The sequence below is a fragment of the Caretta caretta genome, chromosome 11 (genome assembly GCF_965140235.1).
Source record: "Caretta caretta isolate rCarCar2 chromosome 11, rCarCar1.hap1, whole genome shotgun sequence".
NCBI classification, from domain to species: Eukaryota; Metazoa; Chordata; order Testudines; family Cheloniidae; genus Caretta; species Caretta caretta.
The window spans coordinates 41957927-41983053 of record NC_134216.1 but is presented as its reverse complement, the minus strand read 5'-3'; the positions used below and the strand labels follow the sequence as shown (position 1 = coordinate 41983053).

Sequence of the window (25127 nt, the reverse complement as noted above, 5' to 3'; positions counted from 1 at the left end):
AATATTCCCAAATCTTTTTCTGAACTTGTAAATTAAGGTGACATGAATTTCTTCCTCAAAATACCGTAATCTGTAGGTTTGGAGAGGGAGAGTCTAGTTTCATTCTTTTAAAATGTTGCTCTTGAAGTATGTTCCTGATTTTTAAAATAAATTTTAATTGCAAGGTTGGTTATGATATAAAACCTAAAAGTGGACGACTGTTGTTATGTCGGCATTTCCCCCCTCCCATTGGTTTGTTGCTCCAGGGTTGCTTGGGAGAACTGGGCTTCAGGTCTTGATTTATTTTTTTTCATTGGGGTGAGGGGGGAAGTATTTGTTTAACCCCACCCCTTCCAAGCTCCTGGGCCAAATTCTGGTTCAGAGTAGGTAAGAAGCATGTATCTGATTATAATGGGACAGAGTACCAGACTGACTGGCCCTTGCAGGGAAACTGGGAGTTGGGAGGGGTAATGCCTCTTGTATACTCAGTGCAAGGGTCAGTCACAATTGCCATCTCTGCACTTGACGGGAACAACTCTAACTGTAAAAGTAGTCGCTGGAGTTGGTAATTACTGACTCAGCTGCATGACAGGAATGAAACACTTTGTGTCCGTGACATATGTCATGTGGCTGGGATCTGGAAATAAATATCCATCTCTTACTGGTACTCTTGAGCGTTACATCTTTGTTAGACCCTCTGTATATCGCTAGAGGTGCACCTTTTGCCAAAGGGATGAGGAAATGGTGAGTCCTGTCCCCTTCTCCTGTCCTTATGTTTGTGCGGAGCACACCCAGTACAATGGGGAAGCCATCTACACCCTCCCCATAATGTTTCTCTCAGGGGTAGGCACTGAATATATTGGAAGAATGACTTCTTTTCCTGTCGAAACACCTCAGTGTGATGTACTGATCTTCCCCTTTACTCTGGGATGAGATGTAGGTCATTTTCCTATCCCCACCAGTTGGTGTGTCTTCATGACACCTGCTCATGACATAGAAAGGTAGACAGATGGAGCAGAATTCTGGGCAAACCAGTCTAGAGTCTCTTAAAAAGTATATGCAAAGCATTAGTCCATTGTTGGTAAGATGTTCTAAAATTACATTCTTATAGACCCCTAAAGACATTGCAAAACTGGAGGTTGAGTTAAAAAGTCTTCAGGAAACTTGCAGACCTTTTTGAAGTAAGTATGACAGAATATAAACAGCTGAAACAATCCATGCCGATGTCATTCTACTGAAGTCTGTGTGGGACATGGTGGTTTTTGTACAGGTAAGGCCTCATCTCTGCAGTTGTGTTCAGAATGGGAAATACAGGCACTAATCTTAATTCTTACTTCCTCCTTCACTTAACAAAAGAGGAGAGAGAACTTCATGATATGAGTTGTGGTTTGATTTAGTTGGAATTAGGGGTACTTTCGACCATTTTTTTAAAGAATTAATAAACCCTTAGAAATAGAATGGGATTAATTTTTATTTGGTGCCATGTAGTCACTGCATGTTTTTTAAGACATTATTCAAATGAGAAAAACTGGTATATTTTTGAATGAACATGTAATAAAAAATGATTAAATAACAGATGCTGGAGAAATAAATCAATATGCTGATGATGATCTGTTTCTGTATCTGATGTTTAGAAAAATAGGGATTCTGTACTTCTCAGTAATGAGCATTCAGAAAAGAATTAAAAGGTAAGTTTTTCTGTCCTTTCGTCTTTGCTTCACGGGTGTGTGCGTATCTGTACTGTGTATGAGTATGTACGTACATAATAGTTAAATGGAAGAATAAGGGGATCTGCCTTTAGGACAAAAGCCTCACATAGTCTGATACAATTATCACCTTGCTATGGTGAGATGCAGGCATAGCTGTGTGATGAAAGATTGTGCAGTGACTGACTTCAGCTTCCAGCATCTCTCCTTCACTTTCATAAAGATTCAAAGTTTCTGACTCCTAAAAACTGATATCTCAGGGTAGCAATAGTAATGTTATGAGGGAGACTCTCGTTCTGTTTGTTCGTTAAACTGTCTAGAGTGGCTCACAACTGAGAGTGCCTACCTCAGGGCAGACTGTCAAAGAACAGGGCACAAACTGCAAACTTGTTGAATGTTCTATAGTTGGATTTCACCAACCCAGTAACAAATGTGAACTCCTAAATTACTATAACAGCCTTAACATGGAGTCACAGACAGTCCCCTGGGGCACTCTGGTCAATCTTGCCACCTGGGAAAGCTTGTCTCTGTGATAGATTGTCCCTTACACCAAAAGTCATAATAATATTCACTTACCCTAGGTCAACTGTACTTCGGATCTCAAACCAAAGACAACATTTGTGCCAATCATATAATAAACAATCTAAAGATTTATTAACTAGGAAAAATAAATAAGTTATTTACAAGGTTAAAGCAGATTAACATACACACAAATGCATAGGGCCCTACCAAATTCTCGGCCATGAAAAATGCTTCACGGACCGTGAAAAATGGTCTTTTGTGTGCTTTTAGCCTATACTATACAGATTTCATGGGGGAGACCAGAGTTTCTCAAATTGAGGGTCCTGACCCAAAAGGGAGTTGCAGGAGGGTCACAAGGTTATTTTAGGGGGGTCGCAGTATTGCCATTCTTTCTTCTGCGCTGCCTTTCGAGCTAAGTGGCCGGAGAGCGACGGCCTTTGGCCAGGCGCTCAGCTCGGAAGGCAGAGCCCCATCAGCAGCAATGCAGAAGCAAGGGGTGGCAATACCATACTGTGACACCCTTACTTCTGCGCTGCTGCCTTCAGAGCTGGGTGGCAGGAGAGTGGAGGCTGCTGACGGAGGGTCCAGCTCTGAAGGCAGCAGCCCAGAATACCATACCAGGCCATCCTTACTTCTGTGCTGCTGCTGGTGGCAGCTCTGCCTTCAGAGGCGGGAGGGGGCTCAGGGTTGAGGCAGAGGGTTGGGGCTGGGGGGGCGAGGGGTGGGGCTGGGGATGAGGGGTTTGAGGTGCAGGCTTCCCTGAGGCTGCAGAGGGGAGAAAGGTCACCCCCAGCCCTTTCACCATAGCAGCCTGAGCCGGGGGAGAGGTGCCTTTCCCTGGCCGTGGCAGCTCCGGATAGGGTGACCATACAGCAAATGTGAAAAATCAGGACGGGGGTGGGAAGTAATAGGAGCCTATATAAGAAAAAGACCCCAAAATCGGGACTGTCCCTATAAAATCGGGACATCTGGTCACCCTAGCTCCGAGGTTGGGGCTGGGGGAGAGGGGCCTCTCCCTGGTTGTGTGGTCCTTGATAGCCTGCTGTACGGTCGCATAGCTTAGTGGGAACTTAGGGTAGCAGTAAGGCAACCCCTTCTACAATGGGTTGTCAGGAACCTACAATTACAACACTGTGAAATTTCAGATTGAAATATCTGAAATCATGACATTTATGATTTTTAAAATCCTATGACCCTGAAATTGATCAAAATGGACCGTGGATCTGGTAGGGCCCTACAAATGAGTTACATCCTTAGGTTTCAAAAGATAATAGAAAACTTCTGTAATAAGTTCTGAACTCTGTATGTCCTTTAGGGCTAACCCAAGCTAAACAGCTGGGGACCCCATGCTTATGCTTAGACATCTTCGCCCCTCTGTCTTCACTCAGCACAGGGATAACAATTTATCCTTAACAGGTATTTTTATTCCCTTTTCCCCAGTGTTCAAGCTGTAATGGGACAAGGGCTTTGCACGTACCCTCTTCAGGGGTGTGAGAGAAGCAATCAACAAAGTCTTTTGTCAACAATGGCTTGGCTGATGTCTAGACCTTTTTTCGTAGGGGAGGAGATAATGCCTCTTGTGGAAAACTCGTATTTCACACGTGGTAATGCTTCTCCCCTGACTGTGGGAGATTTACAGTCTTAGTGAATGTTTTTATAGTTACAGAGCAAACATTTAAACATTACCTTATAACACTGGCTACAGATGTTGTAAGTAGGCTTAATACATGCAGCATCCCAAAAGTATTTCATAAAGTCTAAACACACTCTTATAACTTCTAATATCTATTTTAACAATACTAACACTTGGGTGAGCCAGACTTGTTTCCAGCTGTGTATTTGTCACTGTTCAGTGAGGCTTGTCATGAGCTGGCACCGGGTCTGCCAGCATCACACTGTTCCTTTTCTCTAATCTATTTATTCTTTCTGACAAGAGTGGGAATGCTGAATAGGAAAAAGGACTGCCTCACGTAGAAGCAGCTACCAATCCAGGAGCCTGATTCTTCAGCCACAGGATACAACTAACTCCCTTTTGAGTTCAATGGGAATGACTCGTAGCCTGTGATTGGAGAATAGGGCCCAGATGACTACATAGTGGTGTGATGGGGTCCAGACAGAAAAGAACCATATTGGTGAGCTTCGTCGAGCTGGTTTGGGTTACACTGGCCCTGGCCCTCCAAAGGTTGTGCTCCATCTAGTCCTATTTAGCTTTAAGATTGGTTGTGGTAAGGGGCTTTCCCTCAGACTATATCAGCCTTAACCATAGAAGAGTTGCTACTCTGCTATATGAGCCATGCAAGGGCCAGGGCAGTAACTAGGAGGAGTGCAGGGATATGCCTGGAGTGCACATTTCCCCAAATAGAAGAGGTTAGATTAGGTCATAGCCCTGTCCCCTCCCCCCTGCACATCCACCAGTGAAGCAAGCCTGTGGCATGGGCTGCATCGTCTGACAGGACTGTGCAACTTGTGCAATTCCTCTGTGCAGGAGGGGAGTAGCATGAGCCCTAATCCTTCCTTGAACTCCCTGTGAAATAGTGAGCACCTATTCCGGGCTGTGCTGGTCTAATCCAAAATAGCTAAACAGTTTAGAGATGGATCCAAACCAGACCGTGGCTCTTTACATCCCCAAACTATGGGACAGTTCAGATCCAGATCTGAACTCTCTGTCTTGGTGCTCTTCCTGCTACAACCCACGTTACAGCTTCTCCTCTTCTCACAAAAGCTAGGTACATGCACCTGTCTGAATTCTGAAGAGATTAATAATCTCTGCAATTCCACTAATTTCCAGGGTTAATTTTTTGAAGAGAGTCTAAGACTGTGATGTTACGAAGTAAAACATCTGTTCTTAACTCAAGTTAGCTCAGTTGCGGTAAAAATCTGAGTAGACACATGGCAGTTTGTGGTTTTCACATGTTAGCAGGCCAAGTTAAAGACTAAGCTTCCCCCATAATTTTTAGTGCCATGTGCTCACTTATATGAAAACTACAATTTGCTTTTGTCTTTACTAGGATAGTTAACTCAATTTAGCTGACATGAATTAAAAACACACCCTTTTCTAGTTAAGACGAGTCTAAATGTGCTTGCATAGTTATTGAACACTATCATTTCTATACTGATGATAGAATCTAAAACCTGTTTGCACCCCATATGCACACACAGTGAGGGTTTTATGAATGTGTAGTTTATATGTAAATTCATTTGTATGCACCAGTGATAGTGAGCAAAAATTGCCCATGCAAAGCTGTGGATGTGCAAATTCTACAGCCTAAAATAAGTTTTGTAAATAAAACCCAAGAAATTAAATAACATAAATGAAACCTGAAGAAAAACTTTTTGTATAATTCTTGACATAATATAGCGATTATTGTTTCCATCATAAATAGTCTTTCAAGATGTAATGCTCTCTGACATCTGTGAATCAGGGCCAGGCAAAATGATAGTTTTGAACTGTTCTCTACCTGCAGACACACATTTTGGCCCATCTAATTTTTCCACCTCTTTGGAACAGACCATTGGTCCAACTTCAGTGTTCTGTGTCCAGCAATTAAGCCTACATCTGGTGCTTCACAGAAAGGCAAAAATTAAAACACTTACCCACCTGCGTAATGTACCAAGAATAGTTTTAGTTTCTTGAATAGAAGAAGAGCAAGAATGTATTCAAAGCCAGTTAAACTCTTGTTTCCATAATAACTTTTTTCCCTACATGTCTTGTCTAATTCAAATAGACAAGGGTGGGGGAGATGTTGATAAAGAATGTTTCTGAAGAAACCATTATAGTCAATCATGTCAAGAATCCACACAAGGAGTGCTTAAGTAGGCCTTGATAAAATGGAGAGCATCAGCTCTAAGCCTGGAATCGTTATGGTCTATTGTGTTAATAATCTACATGCTAAGAAGTAAAATTCCTAGGCCATGACAAAACAGATACATATTCAGAGCCATTATGGCCTATTATGTCAATAAGACATTTGTTTGAGTCCCTAAGTATTTATTTGCATTATACTGTAGATTGCAATGGACCCTGAGGAGCTGTTATACTCTCTTGTGTGGTTTTAATCTTAAGTCCTTTTGCTACACACTGATAGGTAAATTTTATATGGCATTGTCTACAAAGGGAAAATTGACTGGCATAGCTATTCCAGAAAAACAGTTACACTATAATTCCACATAATTTAGCTATTCCAGAATAATGCCCCAGTGTGGATTTTATTCTGGAATAATTACCCCACTTCCAGAGCAGAGTAATTATGCTGGAATAAAGTCAAGTTATTTCGTAATAGTGTCTACATGGGGAGTTATTCCAGAATAGCTATAGTGGAACATTAATTCTGGAATAGCTATGCTGGTCAATTTCCCCCTGTAGACAAGCCCTTAGATGCTTCTAGCGAGAGCTTTCCTTTTTGTCTGAGTGTTGTTAAATAAGAAAATCCATGAAAATACTTAAACCCTACATTCACTTAGATTAATGTTTAATCTTAAACAAGGAAATCAGAGCTGAGAGAGCATCCATAAATCTCCTTATATCCGTTTATTTCAGGCTTCTCCAAACTGGGTGATACAATAGTATCGTACAGAATGTGCTGCAGTAAGTAGGCACAGTGTAGTGTGAAAAGAGTATTACCACCTTATCTGCAGCTATGTGGATGTGTCAAACTTTTATCTTAATTTCTTTTTAAAGCTCTAAAGCTATTAGACCAAATTCAGCTTCAATATAAAGGGGGATAGCTTTTTTGACTGCCACGGATTTAATGCTTGCTTACATCAGTGTTGAATTTTAGAATAGAATAGAATATCAGGAGGTCATTTAGTCCAACCCCCTGCTCAAAGCAGGACCAATCCCCAATTTTTCCCCCAGATCCCTAAATGGCCCCCTCAAGGATTGATCTCACAACCCTGGGTTTAGCAGGCCAATGCTCAAACCACTGAGCTATCCCTCCCCTGCAAATGATGGTCCCTGCCCCAAAGATAAAGTAAATTAAATTACCGCAAAGGGGTAAGTTTTACATTTCATCTAAAGTGCATTTTCTTCAACCACGTCCCCGCATTATTTTCAGTTCAAACCCAGAGGAAAGAGTAACCATTTGACAGTCGTCAACTGAACTAGTTACAGCTCTTGAAGGTCCCCTTTTCACCCGCGTGATTTTGCAGGCCCTGCTTAGCTTATACCACTATCAGGGTCCTTCCCCCATCCCATTCCACTGCTGGTGACTTCAAAAAATTGTTTATGAACCCATCCTGTTTTCCAGCAATCTATTGGTTAATGGGGATTATTTGCTGAAGAGTTTATGCAACAAATTTCTACCTCTAGTGTGCTTGCAAACTATTCCCTGTGAACATGTTGGGATTCACAATCGTTTTCAGGTGAGCATTATCCATGTGCTGAGGGTTAGAACATGTGTTAGAATGAATTTTGGTTCATGCTCTTCTGAAATTTAGGGAGTGTTCTCTTTCTATAACACACAGAGTATTTTAGCACACAATCAAGAATATAAATCCTCAGATTATATTTCAGCATGATTAGGTTTTAAATTTTGAAAACTATTTTGTTGCATTTGCTCATTATATGTATTTATACAGAAACCTGCTTTCATCTTCAGCTGCTGCAGTCTGTGTTTATAGCCAATATTGTGTTTATTTTTATTTTTTACATGAATATTAAAGACTGGATGAAAATTCCATGGAAAGAAATGTGTTGAGCAAATGGGATAGGTAGCTCAGAAGATTTGCAGATTTCAGAGTAACAGCCGTGTTAGTCTGTATTCGCAAAAAGAAAAGGAGTACTTGTGGCACCTTAGAGACTAACCAATTTATTTGAGCATAAGCTTTCGTGTAGCTCACGAAAGCTTATGCTCAAATAAATTGGTTAGTCTCTAAGGTGCCACAAGTACTCCTTTTCTTTTTAAGATTTGCAGAGGGGATCATTTCCCCAATTACTATATTGTGTTACTACTTGAAATAATCTCTCGCATTCTAAGGGCCCTATATTGTACCAGTAGCTAGCTCAACAGTGGTCCTTAGGGGTAATTTTTTGAAAGCAGTTTAGAAATTTAGGAGTAAGAGTCCCAATGACTTTCCATGAGATTTGTGATTCTAAAACCATTAGGTACTTTTGAAAATCTCCTCTGAAACCCATATTTTGTACAGATTATCAGGAAAACTACACAGACATCATAGCAGACAAGCTTCAAGATACACATGCTAGCTCCACAAAAGCAAAACATGGGAACCTTGCAAAATTCTGTATACCAATTCCTTGGGGCACATTGAGGGAATAAAATATTTTTCATTATCCTGGTAAGTGCAAATGAATAGAATATGTCTAGGTTGGTTTTACATGTTTGTTTTGCAAGGCTGTCAAAGGCATCTAAAATTATGAGAGACTATTTACTAGTTCTTAAGATTTCAATAATTTTAATTTACTTATTTTCCTAGATACGATGCGGCAAACAAGTGTAGTAATTAGTCGCCATAAATATGAGCCAGAAAAAGTGTGCTGCTCACTTTTGAATATCTGCCCTTTATGTAGGTGTCTAGCAGGGAATTGGAGGCCTTTTGAAAATATAAACTCAATTGTGGGCACTGAGCTCTTGAAAATCTGGCCCAGAATGATTTTGAAAAATTGACCCATAGTGTATGAAGCCTTCAGAGTCCAATAACGTTCACATTTCTTTTTTTTCCATTTTGTGATTATGTCCTAACAAATGAAGACCCTTGATAAAGAAATTCAGACCTGGGATGTTAATGTGGGTTTAGAATCAACTGTTAAAATTTGTTGGCTTTCTTTTGGGCTGTGAATCCCTTCAGAACCCTGCCATCAGGAACAGGCATTGGCAACAACTTATGAATTCAACAGTGGTAAATGTTCTGGCATTGCAAACTAAAAGGAACGTTGATTAAGCTGTAGAATTTTTAGGTGTATATTGGCATCTCAGAAACACCTTGTTTCCTCAGCTTTCCTTGGCATGGGATGTCATGAACGAAGACACCACATTAGGGGTCCTGTTAGCTCTTCAGCTGCACAGAGTGGAAGATGAAGTAAAAATATTGTGGATGAAGCCGTGAAAGAAATGGCTATAGAGGACATAGCTGCAGTCAGCGTTGTACAATAATAATTCACTTATGAAAAGGTAGATGACAAACTGAACCTCTGATGTTTCACAGGTTCTTGTGGAGATTAACCCGATCTAGTGTGTCATGGACATTTCATACGAACAGTATCATAGCACAGGCACTCCTTTGGTGTAATCTGATCAAAACCTCGAAGAGACATTACAAGACAGTCAGGCAATGGTTTATTTTTGTATTATCCAGGATTTTCAAGAGTTATTGAATGTTATTTTCGTGTTTTGGATTGTCACCCCAGTATCAAAGAGATTGGGGGGTATTGAAATGTTATTGCTCTTGAATAATCAATTGCAGTGAAGGACATGATGTAACTATGGAACATCTTGCCCTATTTTCAAACAATATACAGAATTGTAAGCTAAGTCCACTGCACTAAAACTGTTTTGGTTTCACATAAGTAGTATAGGATTTTCCTGATATCTGCTGGGAGAGCAATACAGCGGTGCATAGACAATCCAGGAAGTTTTTGGAAAGTGTAGGGGACAATTTCCTGGTGCAAGTGCTAGACGAGCCAACTGGGGGGGAGCTTTTCTTGACCTGCTGCTCACAAACAGGGAAGAATTAGTGAGGGAAGCAAAAGTGGATGGGAATCTGGGAGGCAGTGACCATGAGTTGGTTAAGTTCAGGATCCTGACACAGGGAAGAAAGGTAAGCAGCAGGATACGGACCCTGGACTTCAGGAAAGCAGACTTTGACTCCCTCAGGGAACGGATGGGTAGGATCCCCTGGGGGACTAACATGAAGGGGAAAGGAGTCCAGGAGAGCTGGCTGTATTTCAAGGAATCCCTGTTGAGGTTACAGGGACAAACCATCCCGATGAGTCGAAAGAATAGTAAATATGGCAGGCGACCAGCTTGGCTTAACGATGAAATCCTAGCGGATCTTAAACATAAAAAAGAAGCTTACAAGAAGCACATTGACCAGGGAAGAGTATAAAAATATTGCTCGGGCATGTAGGAATGAAATCAGAAGGGCCAAATCGCACCTGGAGCTGCAGCTAGCAAGAGATGTCAAGAGTAACAAGAAGGGTTTCTTCAGGTATGTTGGCAACAAGAAGAAAGCCAAGAAAAGTGTGGGCCCCTTACTGAATGAGGGAGGCAACCTAGTGACAGAGGATGTGGAAAAAGCTAATGTACTCAATGCTTTTTTTTGCCTCTGTTTTCACTAGCAAGGACAGCTCCCAGACTGCTGCGCTGGGCATCACAACATGGGGAGTAGATGGCCAGCCCTCTGTGGAGAAAGAGGTGGTTAGGGACTATTTAGAAAAGCTGGAACGTGCACAAGTCCATGGGGCCGGACGAGTTGCATCCGAGAGTGCTAAAGGAATTGGCGGCTGTGATTGCAGAGCCATTGGCCATTATCTTTGAAAACTCGTGGCGAACGGGGGAAGTCCCAGATGACTGGAAAAAGGCTAATGTAGTGCCAATCTTTAAAAAAGGGAAGGAGGAGGATCCTGGGAACTACAGGCCAGTCAGCCTCACCTCAGTCCCTGGAAAAATCATGGAGCAGGTCCTGAAAGAATCAATCCTGAAGCACTTACATGAGAGGAAAGTGATCAGGAACAGCCAGCATGGATTCATCAAGGGAAGGTCATGCCTGACTAATCTAATCACCTTTTATGATGAGATTACTGGTTCTGTGGATGAAGGGAAAGCAGTGGATGTATTGTTTCTTGACTTTAGCAAAGCTTTTGACACGGTCTCCCACAGTATTCTTGTCAGCAATTTAAAGAAGTATGGGCTGGATGAATGCACTATAAGGTGGGTAGAAAGTTGGCTAGATTGTCGGGCTCAGCGGGTAGTGATCAATGGCTCCATGTCTAGTTGGCAGCCGGTGTCAAGTGGAGTGCCCCAGGGGTCGGACCTGGGGCCGGGTTTGTTCAATATCTTCGTAAATGATCTGGAGGATGGTGTGGATTGCACTCTCAGCAAATTTGCGGATGATACTAAACTGGGAGGAATGGTAGATACGCTGGAGGGCAGGGATAGGATACAGGGGGACCTAGACAAATTGGAGGATTGGGCCAAAAGAAATCTCATGTGGTTCAATAAGGATAAGTGCAGGGTTCTGCACTTAGGACGGAAGAACCCAATGCACAGCTACAGACTAGGGACCGAATGGCTAGGCAGCAGTTCTGCAGAAAAGGACCTAGGGGTGACAGTGGACGAGAAGCTGGATATGAGTCAGCAGTGTGCCGTTGTTGCCAAGAAGGCCAATGGCATTTTGGGATGTATAAGTGGGGTATAGCCAGCAGATCGAGGGACGTGATCGTTCCCCTCTATTCGACATTGGTGAGGCCTCATCTGGAGTACTGTGTCCAGTTTTGGGCCCCACACTACAAGAAGGATGTGGATAAATTGGAGAGAGTCCAGCGAAGGGCAACAAAAATGATTAGGGGTCTGGAACACATGACTTATGAGGAGAGGCTGAGGGAACTGGGATTGTTTAGTCTGCAGAAGAGAAGAATGAGGGGGGATTTGATAGCTGCTTTCAACTACCTGACAGGTGGTTCCAGAGAGGATGGTTCTAGACTATTCTCAGTGGTAGAAGAGGACAGGAGAAGGAGTAATGGTCTCAAGTTGCAGTGGGGGAGATTTAGGTTGGATATTAGGAAAAACTTTTTCACTAGGAGGGTGGTGAAACACTGGAATGCGTTACCTAGGGAAGTGGTAGAATCTCCTTCCTTAGAAGTTTTTAAGGTCAGGCTTGACAAAGCCCTGGCTGGGATGATTTAATTGGCGATTGGTCCTGCTTTGAGAGGGGGTTGGACTAGATGACCTCCTGAGGTCCCTTCCAACCCTGATATTCTATGATTCTATGTAATCAAGTGTCCATTGAGAAACTGCTGGATGCCTCTGTATTCATTCACTATTTTTAGATCATAATTTTTAAAAAAAGTATATGAATGAAAACATTTTGAGAATGCAAGTGACATAAAAATGACCATAGTGGGTCAGACCAATGATCCATCTAGCCCAGTATTCGGTCTTCCGATAGTGGTCAATGCCAAATGCTTCTGATGGAATGAACAAAACAAGACAATTATCACATGATCCATCACCTGTTGTCCAGTCCCAGCTTCTGACAATCAGATGGTTTAGGGACACCCAGACCATGGCTTTGTGTCCCTGACTATCTTGACTGATATCCATTCATGGACTTACCCTCCATGAACTTAATTCTTTTTTGAATTCAGTTATACTTTTGGACTTCACAGCATCCTCTGGCAATGTGCTTCCTTCTGTTTGTTTTAAACCTACTGCCTATTAGTTTCATGGAGTGATCCCTGGTTCCTGTGTTATGTGAAGGAGTAAATAACACTGCCATATTTGATTTTTCTGCTCCATTCATGATTTTATTGACTTCTATGATATCTCCCCTTAGTTCTGTCTTTCCTAAATTGAGCAGTCCCAATCTTTTTAATCTCTCCTCACATGGAAGCTGTCTCATACCCCTAATCGTTTTTGTTGTCCTTCTCTGTACCTTTTCCAGTTCTCATATATCTTTTTTGAGATGGAGCTACTGAAACTCCATGAAGTAGTCAAGGTATGGGCAGACCATGGATTTATATAGTGGCAAGATATTTTCTGTCTTATTTTCTATCCCTTTCCTAATGGTTCCGAACATTCTGTTAGCTTTTTTGCCTGCTGCTGCACACTGAGCAGATGTTTTCAGAGAATTATCCACAATGACTCCAAGAAATCTTTCTTGAGTGATAATAGCTAATTTAGACCCCATCATTTTGTATGTATAGTTGGGATTATTTTTCCAGTGTGCATTACTTTGCATTTATCAACAGTGAATTTCATTTATCATTTTGTTGCCCAGTCACCCAGTTTTGTGGGATTCCTTTGTAACTCTTCACAGTCAGCTTACAAGCTTATGGCTGGGGTGATTGAAGACAAGAAAAGTAATAGAAATAATAGACCAGATGGGGTTGCTTGAAAAATTAAACATCTTCAACAAAGGTTAGATTCTCCTATATTCAGTATGTTCCACAAGTAGAATTCCCAATCAAATCAGTGGAATACCTGCATATAAAGTGGCTGCAGAAACCAAGTCTTATATGCGTAAATGGTAAAGAAATGATAGAAGATGCATATCTGAGAGATCAGGGCTGGGTGGATACCACAGAAGTTTTCCACAAATATTTGCCCACTTTTTAAACAAGTTTTGTTCCATTCATGTTTTAGCCACATTTGGGTTTGGTTTATAAATATTTTGGTAGATGAGTTTACTGGCATGAATTTTTGCCGAAAGAATGAATTTTAAACTAATAGCACAATGTTCGTAGAAAAATATCTCTATCTTAGGTACTCATTGCTATAACATCTGGGCACCTCAAAATCTTTAATGCATTTATCCTCACAATAGCCCTGTGATGTAGGGAAATGCTATTATCCCCAGTGTACAGATGGCAAACTGGGACACAGACTAAGTGACTAACTCAAAGTCAACAGCCTGTGGCTGAGAAGGAAATTGAACCTGGGTCCTAGGCAGGGGTCCTAGCCGCTGGACCATCCTTCCTCTGAAAACAAGTGCTGAATATGAAATCACAAGTATTTTACCTCCAAGTGTTACACTCCTCCAATCAAGGAACAGAGTCATAGCATTTTATCTTTTTGCACAATCAAAATATTTGAATTTCAAATGTGGACTATTGGCCAAGGAACTTCTCCTGAAAAAAGTACAGAGCAAGAGTTTTCTGCAGAAGTTAATGTGTGAATAATTTGAACTCGTGGAAATCCACCTGAGAAATGTGATCAGTTTGGAGATCATTGACAAAATGTGTCTTTTTTTTTTTTCTGAATTATTCGCAAAGCTTTCATAGAGCTCCATGCACAGTGCAGGAAGGAAGGAATGCCTGGTTTTGATTTTGAATTCTGATGTGTTGTGCATGCTTAGTCATATCATTTAACTTCCCTCTCCTTCAGTTTCCCCATTTGCAAAATGGAGTTCGTACTTACCTACTTCCCAGGGCTGTTGAAAGGATTAATTCATTATTTAATTGCTTGTAAAGTGCTTTGAAGATGTATAGAACTGTAAGATAATGAAAATTCTTCGCAGTTTTATAACGTCGTCTATCTGAGGAAAGCAAAATGTGTTCTAAACATTAAGGTCACACAGAAAGTTTGTGGCAGAGACGACAAAAGAATCAAGACTTCCTGACACTAGACTAGTTTGTGTGCCACAATAACAATCCTCCTCCTTGAGGTGTTATTACTAATAAGTAACAATAACTGGCAATATATTTGTTGCCTTATATGCTTGTGTTTATAGACGCATGCTTTGTAAGAAATCCTTAGCAGACTATTTGGAGGCCAAGAGATCAGCTTTCCAAGATTGTATTTTGTCTCTGCAATGGATTTAGTGGAAATAGTTTCTGAAGGAAGTGACCCATTGCAGGCAAACTTTTCATTCTTCATGATTTTGTTCTTCTATTACTGTTGGTGTCCAAATGAAATTTATTCTAGCTGCAATTTTTTAATGCATATCAACAGATTACCAGACATTTGCTGAAGCTGCTTGACACTGTGGGTGACCTTCAATTTGACGAGAATGTTGAAATACAAATGGCAGTGGGAATGTACAGTACAGAAGAGGAGTTTGTAACCAAAGGTTATTTAATTCTAATGATCATATAATTATAACAGATTCAGTTACTTTGGTGTGTGGAGACTTATTTCTAAATAAAAGCATGGATATGCAACTTGCAGTGAAATAACTAAATCAGTTTAGGAAGCTAACTTAGTTTAATCGGCACAAGTGGACAAGCCTTGAATGGTTTAGTCACCCCAAGGCAACTGGAACATTTAAGAGTCTGACCTGCAGACTAAAGTATTGAGAGCAGAAGTGGAGGCTGGTCTGGTTCTATCTAATCTATCTAAAAAAAAATAACAAAACATTTCTCCATCAGCAAAGAGGGTATCACCAAAATTTTCTGCAGGAAAATATTGATTTCTTTTTGGCTGAAATTTCTGTCAGGAAAATCAAACATTTTATTTTGGGTTGACATTAATCTCTGCCTAAGCCAGCACAGTGCCTACTGGGAGTTGTAGTTTCTTCGGCTCCCCATTCTCCCCTATGGGCCCTGCTTCCTGGTTGGACTATATTTCCCACGATGCACTGTGCTCTCTCCCTGTGATTGAATGGATATGATACATCATGGGAGTTCCAGCCACAGAGACATAACAATGAATCATCGGAGACCAGTGAGCAAGGCCCATAAGAAAGAGTGGGGGCATGAGAAACCTGAAACTACAATTCTCATAAGGCACAGCAGCAGCTCAGGGACATGCAGAGATTAATTTCAATCTGAAACTAAATGTTTTGACTTTTCTGATGTTGAAATTTTTTGGAACTTTTTGTTTTATAAATTTTTTTAATCTATCTGTCTCTCTTTTTGGTCCCCTTTCAGGATGAAATCAGATGAAATATTAGAATTTCCTGTGAGATGAAAATTCCATTTGTCGATCAGCCCTAATATGGGGTGTGAAAAGAGAATGGAACTTAAAAGTAAGAAGGTAGACCTGACCCTATTCTTTCCCTGATGAAAGTATTATTTTCTTTGGGAGATGCTGGTCCTTGATTCCTGCTAGCTTCTTTTCTTCCCTATTTTCTCTCCCTCCCTAGTGCTATCAATTGTCTGATCTTCAGGCTCAATTTAAGAGACTCCAAGTAGAAACCAACCAAGGTCCTACCCTCATTTGCCTCCTGTGCTTTCATACCTTTCTCAGCAAGATCAATCACAAATTGAAATCTTTCAGGCTTTTAGCTAAATAGTGCAGTTAAGAGAAAAAGTGGAACGGCTGAATTTTACATTTTCCCAACGTTTTTGTTTTTCACAGCAAATGGTTAATTTTATGTTTACATTGAAATCCCTGCTGGCTGAGAAAATAATACAGCCTTATCCGTTAGTAAGTGTAGGTGAGTCAGCTACAGTGTCAGCTTTCCCATGCTGCTCAACTACTGATTTTGACCTTGATGTGTGAATGGATCACTCACTCGAGTGATGAGAGTTAATTTAGTCTTCATAATAGCCCAGAGTTCAACCTTTTCAGAGCAGAGATTGTTTCAGTGAGGCCAAATTATATGCAATCTTTGAGTAATATGAACAGTGATCCACTGCTGTGTCTTTGGATACAATTCACTAAAATCATTTTCTTAATAATGGTAGGGATTATAAGGAGCTCAACTTGGTACTATACATTGTAAAGTGTGTGAGCTGAGGGAAAGCTAACCTGAAGAAATATGTTTTTTGGTTAGTTCTGTGGACATTCCTCTCCCTTGTGGGATGGGTTGCCATGTAATCCTGATCCTGTAATGAGTCCTGTGTAGACCCTTGTATCTGCACAAACTCTCCTCGACTCCAGGGAGATTCTGCGTGGGCACAACAAGGGTCTGCCTTTTCAGATCTCGTTGCAGCGTCGGGGCCTCAGTACATTAGGAAGGCTGGGCCAAAGAGGTGTTTAATCATATTTTTGTAGAAAGCTAGTTTGAAAGCCGCTGTTCCCAAACTTAAAAAGCTCTGCCATCAGCCACCATAATGTTCACAATGGCCAAAATTTTATATTTCATAGAAAATATATTGTGCTAAGATCTGGACTTCCCAACTTGTGCTTAGGCTTATCTGTGCAGACAATAGGCCCAGATGCTGGGCTGCTCCCAAAGAGCTCTCTGTGCAGCTCAGGATGGGGAGAGTGTGAAGGTGCCGTTAAGCCACCTTATGCCCTGATGATAGACATCCTGTGCTGATCTGGTTCCTTGGGATAAATTAGAGCAGTTTTCAGTCTGCTCTAGTCTGTGCCATCTACCAATAGCCCTCAGGAGTTACAAAAGGCAGGGATTTTTGGGGAATAGGGGTGTCTGAGCCATACCCTCTGTCTGCAGGCCACATTCCTTATAGCAGCAGGTGGGATGAGGAGTGTCACAGGAGGTGTGGTGGGTCTACACAACCTTGGGATTCCTTTATACAAGGCAAATCCTCCAGTGGCCAGATCAACCTGCTTTTCACCATTCGTCTGGCACAAAGCAGGCTTACTGTTAGAGAATCAGGGCAAAACACATAATTTTTTTTATGGCAGCTGTGACAAAAATAATTCATATTCATTTCCAAATGTAGTAATAATATTATGCTATGTGTTAGATGTTAAACACCTAATAAGTTAACCACATAGCACACAGATGATGTAGTAGTGCAAATGAAACTGCAAACCAGTGTTTGTTCATTTGGAAATGAAGTAATGGCCACTAGCTGCAGAGTGTATTTTTGTTACTAAAGAAGCAAATTAAAATGGTAAGAAAACAATACCATTATTAGTTTGCAAAAGTTATTTGCTTTGATTAAAAACACCAATAAATGTGTCTTGGTACCAGAACTGCTCCATTTAGCACTTGACATATAATAGGTTTTCTTTCCCCTCACAGTGTAATATCTCCATTGAAATATAATTATATTGCAGATTGCTCAACTGAATGCCCTTATAAACATGCTGTTAGGGAACTCACTCCAGTGATAGTCACAGAATCATGACAGTATGCACACTTGATATACATTCTAGGGATGTTGTACCCAAGCTCAAAGCAAAGAAGGTAATTTGTTGCACAGCAATTACCCTAATGCATTTTTAAAAGCATAAAATAAAGAATACTTTCATTTGTTGTAAAGGTACTTTGGATGCTTATGTATGGCAGGTTTCAGAGGAACAGCCGTGTTAGTCTGTATTCGCAAAAAGAAAAGGAGTACTTGTGGCACCTTAGAGACTAACCAATTTATTTGAGCATGAGCTTTCATCTGATGAAGTGAGCTGTAGCTCACGAAAGCTCATGCTCAAATAAATTGGTTAGTCTCTAAGGTGCCACAAGTACTCCTTTTCTTTTTATGTATGGCAATGACAGAATATATTGATTCAATCAATTTTATCGTTTTTTTTGCTTCAGTTAAATAATTACATTTACCAGTTAAAAATGCCATTTAAAATATATATAGATACTTTGTTCAAATGTTTAAAGATGTCTTTAAAAATGTATGCTGTAATGTGACAGCAGGTTTCTCATTAATCTAGCTCCAATTACTATCTGCTAACAATTAGTATAAACATGTACATTTATTAGATAGCTTGAAAGTTTAAAAGCGTATGGAAGATAATACAACAGTTGTGTTATGTTTTCAGACTCCATTTCACTTTTGGCCAGGTTGTCCCTTAGTCTTTTCCCATTTCTCTTCTTGGAATAGCCCCCCTTTCTCCCACCAAAAAAAGGGGGAGGAAGGAAGAGAAGACTAGATGTAGATGGCTGTTGATCTAGGCCAGGGCTAAAGTCTGTGGGAACTTGGAGGGAAAGCCCACTATCCTAGTAAGTGATTTTTTTTTTAACTTAACCTTTTCTTGTGCTACTTTACTGGAGCAATAACACCAGAATAAAACTGCAATAATGAGCCTCCAGTCCTGACATAAAATCAGCCAATCTGAAGAAAGCTGCAGTTTTTCAGAGTGTATGATTTAGAAGGCTGAATTGTGCCCTGACTTAAGTGGGGTTGAACCTGTTGGAGGTGAGGGCAGAATTTGGCCGTTTTGCCTCCCTAGTCAGGGGCTAGAGCAAAAGGATCCAGGGGGTGGAAAGGCTTCATGGGAATAAACATACGTTTTCTGTGAAATGCTAAGTACGGTACAGCTGGACACTTCACATAGGGGAGTGTCATAGGAGGTGCGGTGAGTCTGCACAACCCAAGGATTCCCTTATACAAGACAAATCCTCCAGTGGCCACGTCAAACTGCTTTTCACCACAAGACTTTTCACTGATGTCTCCTAAAAGGAATTACTGGGGGATAGTCAGAAAATGTTTTGCAGTCTCTTGGCAGAACAGCCTGATTGCTACATGGGCTCTTTCTGGATAGTTGTATCCAACAGGTTTGTGTAGGGAGAAGGGCATGCAAAATGTGTAAATCTGCCACAACTTCTAAGTTATGCTTAAAGTTTGCAAATGTAAACAAAACCCTGAGATCACTATATAAGAAAAATTAGATTTCAAATCACACTTGCTGGGCTATGTAATTTATGCAACTCTCATTTTTTTACCCTGGATATTTCCAGTGGAGAAGCATTCACCAATCTATCACAACTATGCCACAGATGGGATGAGGACCAGGGAGACTGTCTTGTAAACATTTGTGATGTTCAGTTTGTGCTTACTCCTCTTACTGCTAGATAAGGACAGTGTTTAAAGATCAGAACCCAGGAACTTTAACAATGGGGTCATAGAACCTCACAAGCTATAGAGATTCTGACCTTGTGTATTCCTATTTAATAAAATAGTGCCATATCTGATACTGAATATTGTAATGCATGGCTGTCTGGGACACTTGGACCACTGGCAGTACTAAATTTCTTTGAGCTTATGAAATTTAATATAAGACTAATTTTTTTAAAAAATTACTAAACAAAATCTGTTCTGTTCTCTTCAAAATTTGCCCTACTTCATCCCTTATGTTGTACATGCAACAACATGATGACCTGTTCTTTTTGAGTGACAGTTGCCCATTGGCAGAAACCTGTAGCGTGGAACACTGCTGGCCTGCCTCACCCCCACCAACACCATTACCACACGTAGAACACCACCCCCAGAATACTCCTGGAGGAATACTGATTCAGTTCAAGAATTCTATCTGTCAATTTGAGAACATGGAGAGCAAAAAAATGGTGACATATGTTGAATTATTAATTGAAAATGGTGTGCTCAGCCTTAATAATTGGGACTTGGGTCACTTATGTAAAAGTAGGGTTTTCTGAGAAACCTCAAACACTTCGAGTGTGGCTGGGTAAAGAGTGCAAGATGCAGCCCAAAGTAACTCTCGAGAGTGAAAAAACATTTTACTTCATAGAAAAGAAAGGATAGAAGACCTCAGTAATTATTTTAGTGTGTCTATAATGAAAGCTCTTTGTCCAGGACAATGGTCTTTTAGCCTTGTTAACTGGTATTCTGCAAAAATGCGTAAAATTGTTACAGTTGCTGAACAAAATCCATTTGACTGAGCATAATCACTTTGTTGTGGTATGAGGCATAATAGCAGTTGCAGTGAAAATTTGAAGCAATTTTAAATATTCTTTTCACTGAAATTGTTTATCCACATTGCCAAAGCCTTTAAGGAAGTACTGATGTTTTTCACATTGTCAGGAGCAGCTGTGTTGGTCTGCTGTGGTTGTCTACCCAATAACTAGGCAGATGGTAGACAGTAGCTGAGGTGTGTCTGCTGTATTCAGAACTAACTTTTCTGGCTTGCAGAAAGCACAGCTGCCACACTATTATGATGATGATCCTTATGTATTTCAGACATGGGAGGCCTTATATAGAGCCATGTGCTTTGAAGGGGGTGATTAAGGTCTTTAGTGCATTGAATGAGCACTTACATAATCAAACTGCCGAGTGGTGTGAAAATATGAACTCCTGGTTAATTAGAATTTTGGATAGGGTTCAGGGCAGGAGGTGTTCTGTAAGAATTGAGCAAGATTGTTTGCCACAGATAAAAGCATCTTACTGTTAATATATGGAAGGATGTCCAGTAAAGACCACTACAACAAACATTAGATACAAATGAGTCTGCTAAAAGAATACATTTATTTTACCTCATTCTATATATGTCTTTTATTTAGAGTGACTGATAGTAAATGAAGACCTGTAGAGAAATGAGTGGATGATTAAAACCAGAGATTACCCCACGTAACTACATTTTGGGGGTAGCAAAGCTCTGTCATCATGTATGAACTTTGTCAAGACAAAACCAGAGCCAAGTCTGGTCATGGATCCATGGCCTATAGAAATATAGAGCTTTACAGCACCCCAGTTTCTGCTGCTCACTTGATAGACTTGTTAAAATAATGATTTCCTCATTCTCCTTCTGGCGTAGTAGGATGTAGCATGAGAGAGCTGGAAGCAGTTGAGCAGGTAGGGGTAATAAGTAGTGGTTGGGGCCCGAGGAAGCAATGACAAGATGCTCCAGTTCCTGTTGATCTGAGGTGTTCGTTCATTCTACCTCGAATTGAAACCATTTTCCTTGCTAATAAACCATTTCATCATGCTAGTGTTAGTAGAAGGGACATGCTGTTGCCAAATAATTAGAACCCAATCCAAGTCAATGGAAAGACTTGCACTAACTTCAGTGGGTGTTGGGTTAGGCTTCTTATGACTGAGTGCTATTTACCAATTTATGCCTTCCCTATGTATACTTTTTCAAATCTCTCTGAAAACTCTGTCAGGTACAAAATCATAAGAAATTAATATTGGTATTATTAAGGTCTCCATCATGTTAACATCCTAAGCCCTGAGAGTTAACCTTTCAATTAATATTGTGCTATTGTTAAAAATTAAATTGAAGCAATTTATTCTATGAGTCTTCACTGATAAGTTCCACCAGTTTCAAATTAATTGGGTTCAGTTCAGTTCCTAGCGTGTCTGTACTACCCCAGAATGACCATCACCATTCATTGTAGTCTAAATAAAGAGTCAAGTATTGAATGGACCTGGAGATTGACTTGTCCTCTTAGTCTTAGACTAACCCTTCAGATTAGTTTAAAGTACGTTGCCAGGACAACGTGGGGAATCTTGCACTGCTGGGCATAAAGGAGATGATTTCTGTCTCTTAAACTTGCTAAGAAAGAATGTTTTCCCCCAGCAATAAAAATATCTAAAGAAATAATACCCCACAGTTCTTTCAGAGAAGTTAGATCTTCCAAGGCATTAACAAAAGTAACATGAACTTGGAATTGCTATCATAAAATACCTTTTCCTACTTCATAATCTGTGAGGAATTTCAGGTGACCTTGAATTAGGAAGCAGTGGTGGGTGAATGTATTTCTTAAATTCCTGGTACATTGAGTCCATTGCCTGGTAATCTAACTACAGTACCCACGTGCAAAAAATATATTGACAGAGCCAGATGAGCACCCAGAAGTCACCTACTACAGGACAGGCCCAACAAAGAAAATAATAGAACGCCACTAGCTGTCATCTTCAGCCCCCAACTAAAACCTCTCCAGTGCATCATCAAAGATTTACAACCTATCCTGAAAAATGATCCCTCACTCCCACAGATCTTGGGAGACAGACCAGTCCTTGCTTACAGACAGCCCCCCAACCTGAAGCAAATACTCTCCAGAAACCACACAACAAAAACACTAACCCAGGAACCTATCCTTGTCAACAAAGCCCAATGCCAACTCTGTCCACGTATTTATTCAAGTGACACCATCATAGGACCTAATCACTTTAGCCACACCATCAGGGGCTTGTTCACCTGCACATCTACCAATGTGAATATGCCATCATGTGCCAGCAATGCCCCTCTGCCATGTACATTGGCCAAACTGGACAGTCTCTACGTAAAAGAATAAATGGACACAATCTGACATCAGGAATCATAACATTCAAAAACCGTTAGGAGAACACTTCAACCTCTCTGGTCACTCAATAAAAGATTTTAAGGGTGGCAATTTTGCAACAGAAAAGCTTCAAAAACAGACTCCAATGAGAAACTGCTGAGCTTGAATTAATATGCAAACTAGATACCATTAACTTGGGTTTGAATAGAGACTGGGAGTGGCTGGGTCATTACACATGTTGAATCTATTTCCCTAAGTTAAGTATCCTCACACCTTCTTGTCAACTGTCCAAATGGGCCATCTAGATTATTGCTACAAAAGTTTTTTTTGTGTGTGTCGGGGGTTCCTCCTGCTGATAATAGCTCACCTTAACTAATTAGCCTCTCACAGTTGGTATGGCAACTTCCAACTTATCTGTATGTATATATATATATCTTCTTACTATATGTTCCATTCTATGCATCCGATGAAGTGGACTGTAGCCCATGAAAGTTTATGCTCTAATAAATTTGTTAATCTCTAAAGTGCCACAAGTACTCCTGTTCTTTTAACACAATACCATCATTCTCCATATGTCAATTTGTAAAATATAAGAACCATAACTTGTACATGATAGAAACAGCTGATAAGAAAAGACAGGAAATGCTGGCCACTGGGTGAAATCTAAGTGGGAAGAGAGAAATATGATCAATTATATCTTAGTAGAGCTCTGGAATCAATGGCCCAGAGGACGGTGTACAAGAGCAAACAAAGGAGGATGCCTCATGGGCTGAAGAAAAAAGCTAGCACATCATGATCAGGCAAGGACAAAGGAAATAGCCTGATCCCTCAGAAGCCAATGAAGGCAAACCTGCAAGCAAAGTACAAGGTGAGCAGGTTTACAGCAATAACAAAAAGTACTGTAGGGTTAGAGGGTCATGTGGAGATGGTCACAGAAGAAAGCAAAAGTACTGTCGTGCTAAGGGAAAAGGTTTTCTGGAAGCCACAGATATCAGAAAGCACACTAAAGGCAAGCATAAAGGTGAAAAAGATGAAGATCAAAGGTGCAGTAGAGGACTAATGAGCTGGAAGAAGATTTAGAGCAAGCAGGAAGACCCACCTGAACCAGCTAGCATGAGAGATGAAAGAACACAGGATGGTAAATAGGAGAAGCGATTTCTTCAAGTTGGTGAACAATATCAGGGGTAGGAAGTGAAGAAATCTGCCTGAATTGAGACAGGAAGAAAGAAGAGGTGCATCAAAGAAATGGCCTGGGAAAGTGAGGAAATTGGTGAAAGTTCTTACAAGGACACCTATATTTGGAAAGAGAAATAATTCCTGTTTTTCTCATTATGGAGGGCATGATGGTAGACATAGCTCCATAGAAAGTAAATAGGATGATTTTGCAGATCTAGAGGGGGAAAGCAGCAAGGATAGATGGAGTCATGGAAATATATCTAGCCACAGAGTATATACTGTGCTGTGGAATTCCTTCATAAGGCATCATGATCATGTTGTCCTTGCAAAGGCCCTTCTCTGTTTTCACAATGCTAATTTCATTTTGATTTAGCAACTGATGTTGGCTATAGGGATCAGATTAGACCTGTAACATTTTCATTTTGCAAGTTCCTTCGCTTCTCCTACAATTCAGTACAATGTGTTGGGTGCCATTTAGCTGATCCTGATGATTGCTTTTGATTTGTGCTTGTTAAAGGTATCCGAGCAGAGGGGGAAATGCCAGCATCACTTAAAATCTCTCAAGAGATTTTAAGAAAATAAGAAAGGTGAGCTAGTGGTTGCCATCTAATATGAGACAATCCAGAGTCCTCCACTTCCAATAAAGATGTAATCTGGCCAACAACAAAACAAAAGTTCCATATTTCCTGATTTGATGTTTTCTGATGTTCTAGTCATCCATATCTTACCTGTTAGTTATTTCTCCAGATCATATAACCTGTGGTATTGACTTTTATTATCCTTAGGCACCTAGAGAAACATGATCCAGATCTCTTCTACATGTTACCAGTGCTTAAAGTAGATCAAAATGAGGAAGGAGCGGTTCTGCTGGCTATCATTGCAGGTCTCCACATCAAGTGGTGATACAGAAAGTCAGCATCCTGTGATGATCGGATGTAATGACAAGAAATGTTTCTGAAGGTGTCAGGTCTTAGAGGACCCATAGCCATTAGAGCAAAAGTGTTTATTGTGTGCATGTGCACAGATGGATTGTGGAGCTGGGGAGGGGTACATCCATGGTGCTTCCCATCCCATTTTCTCTAAATATCATTTTTTAAAGACCTGACTTGGATAAGAAAATACTCGTGTGAAAGCAAATAAAAATGAGGGCTGCAAAGGGTGTTTCTCCCCCTAATTTTCCTACATTAAAATGATGTAAATACATGTCAGAAGAAGTTTTATATAAATTCTCATGTAGTAGTTATC

General features: G+C 40.5%; 1 pseudogene; it reads left to right on the top strand.

The window, feature by feature from the left end:
• LOC142068502 (dynein axonemal heavy chain 9-like) overlaps positions 1–24785 on the top strand; it is a 33106-nt pseudogene extending 8321 nt beyond the window's left edge.
• The last annotated feature ends 342 nt before the right edge of the window (positions 24786–25127 follow it).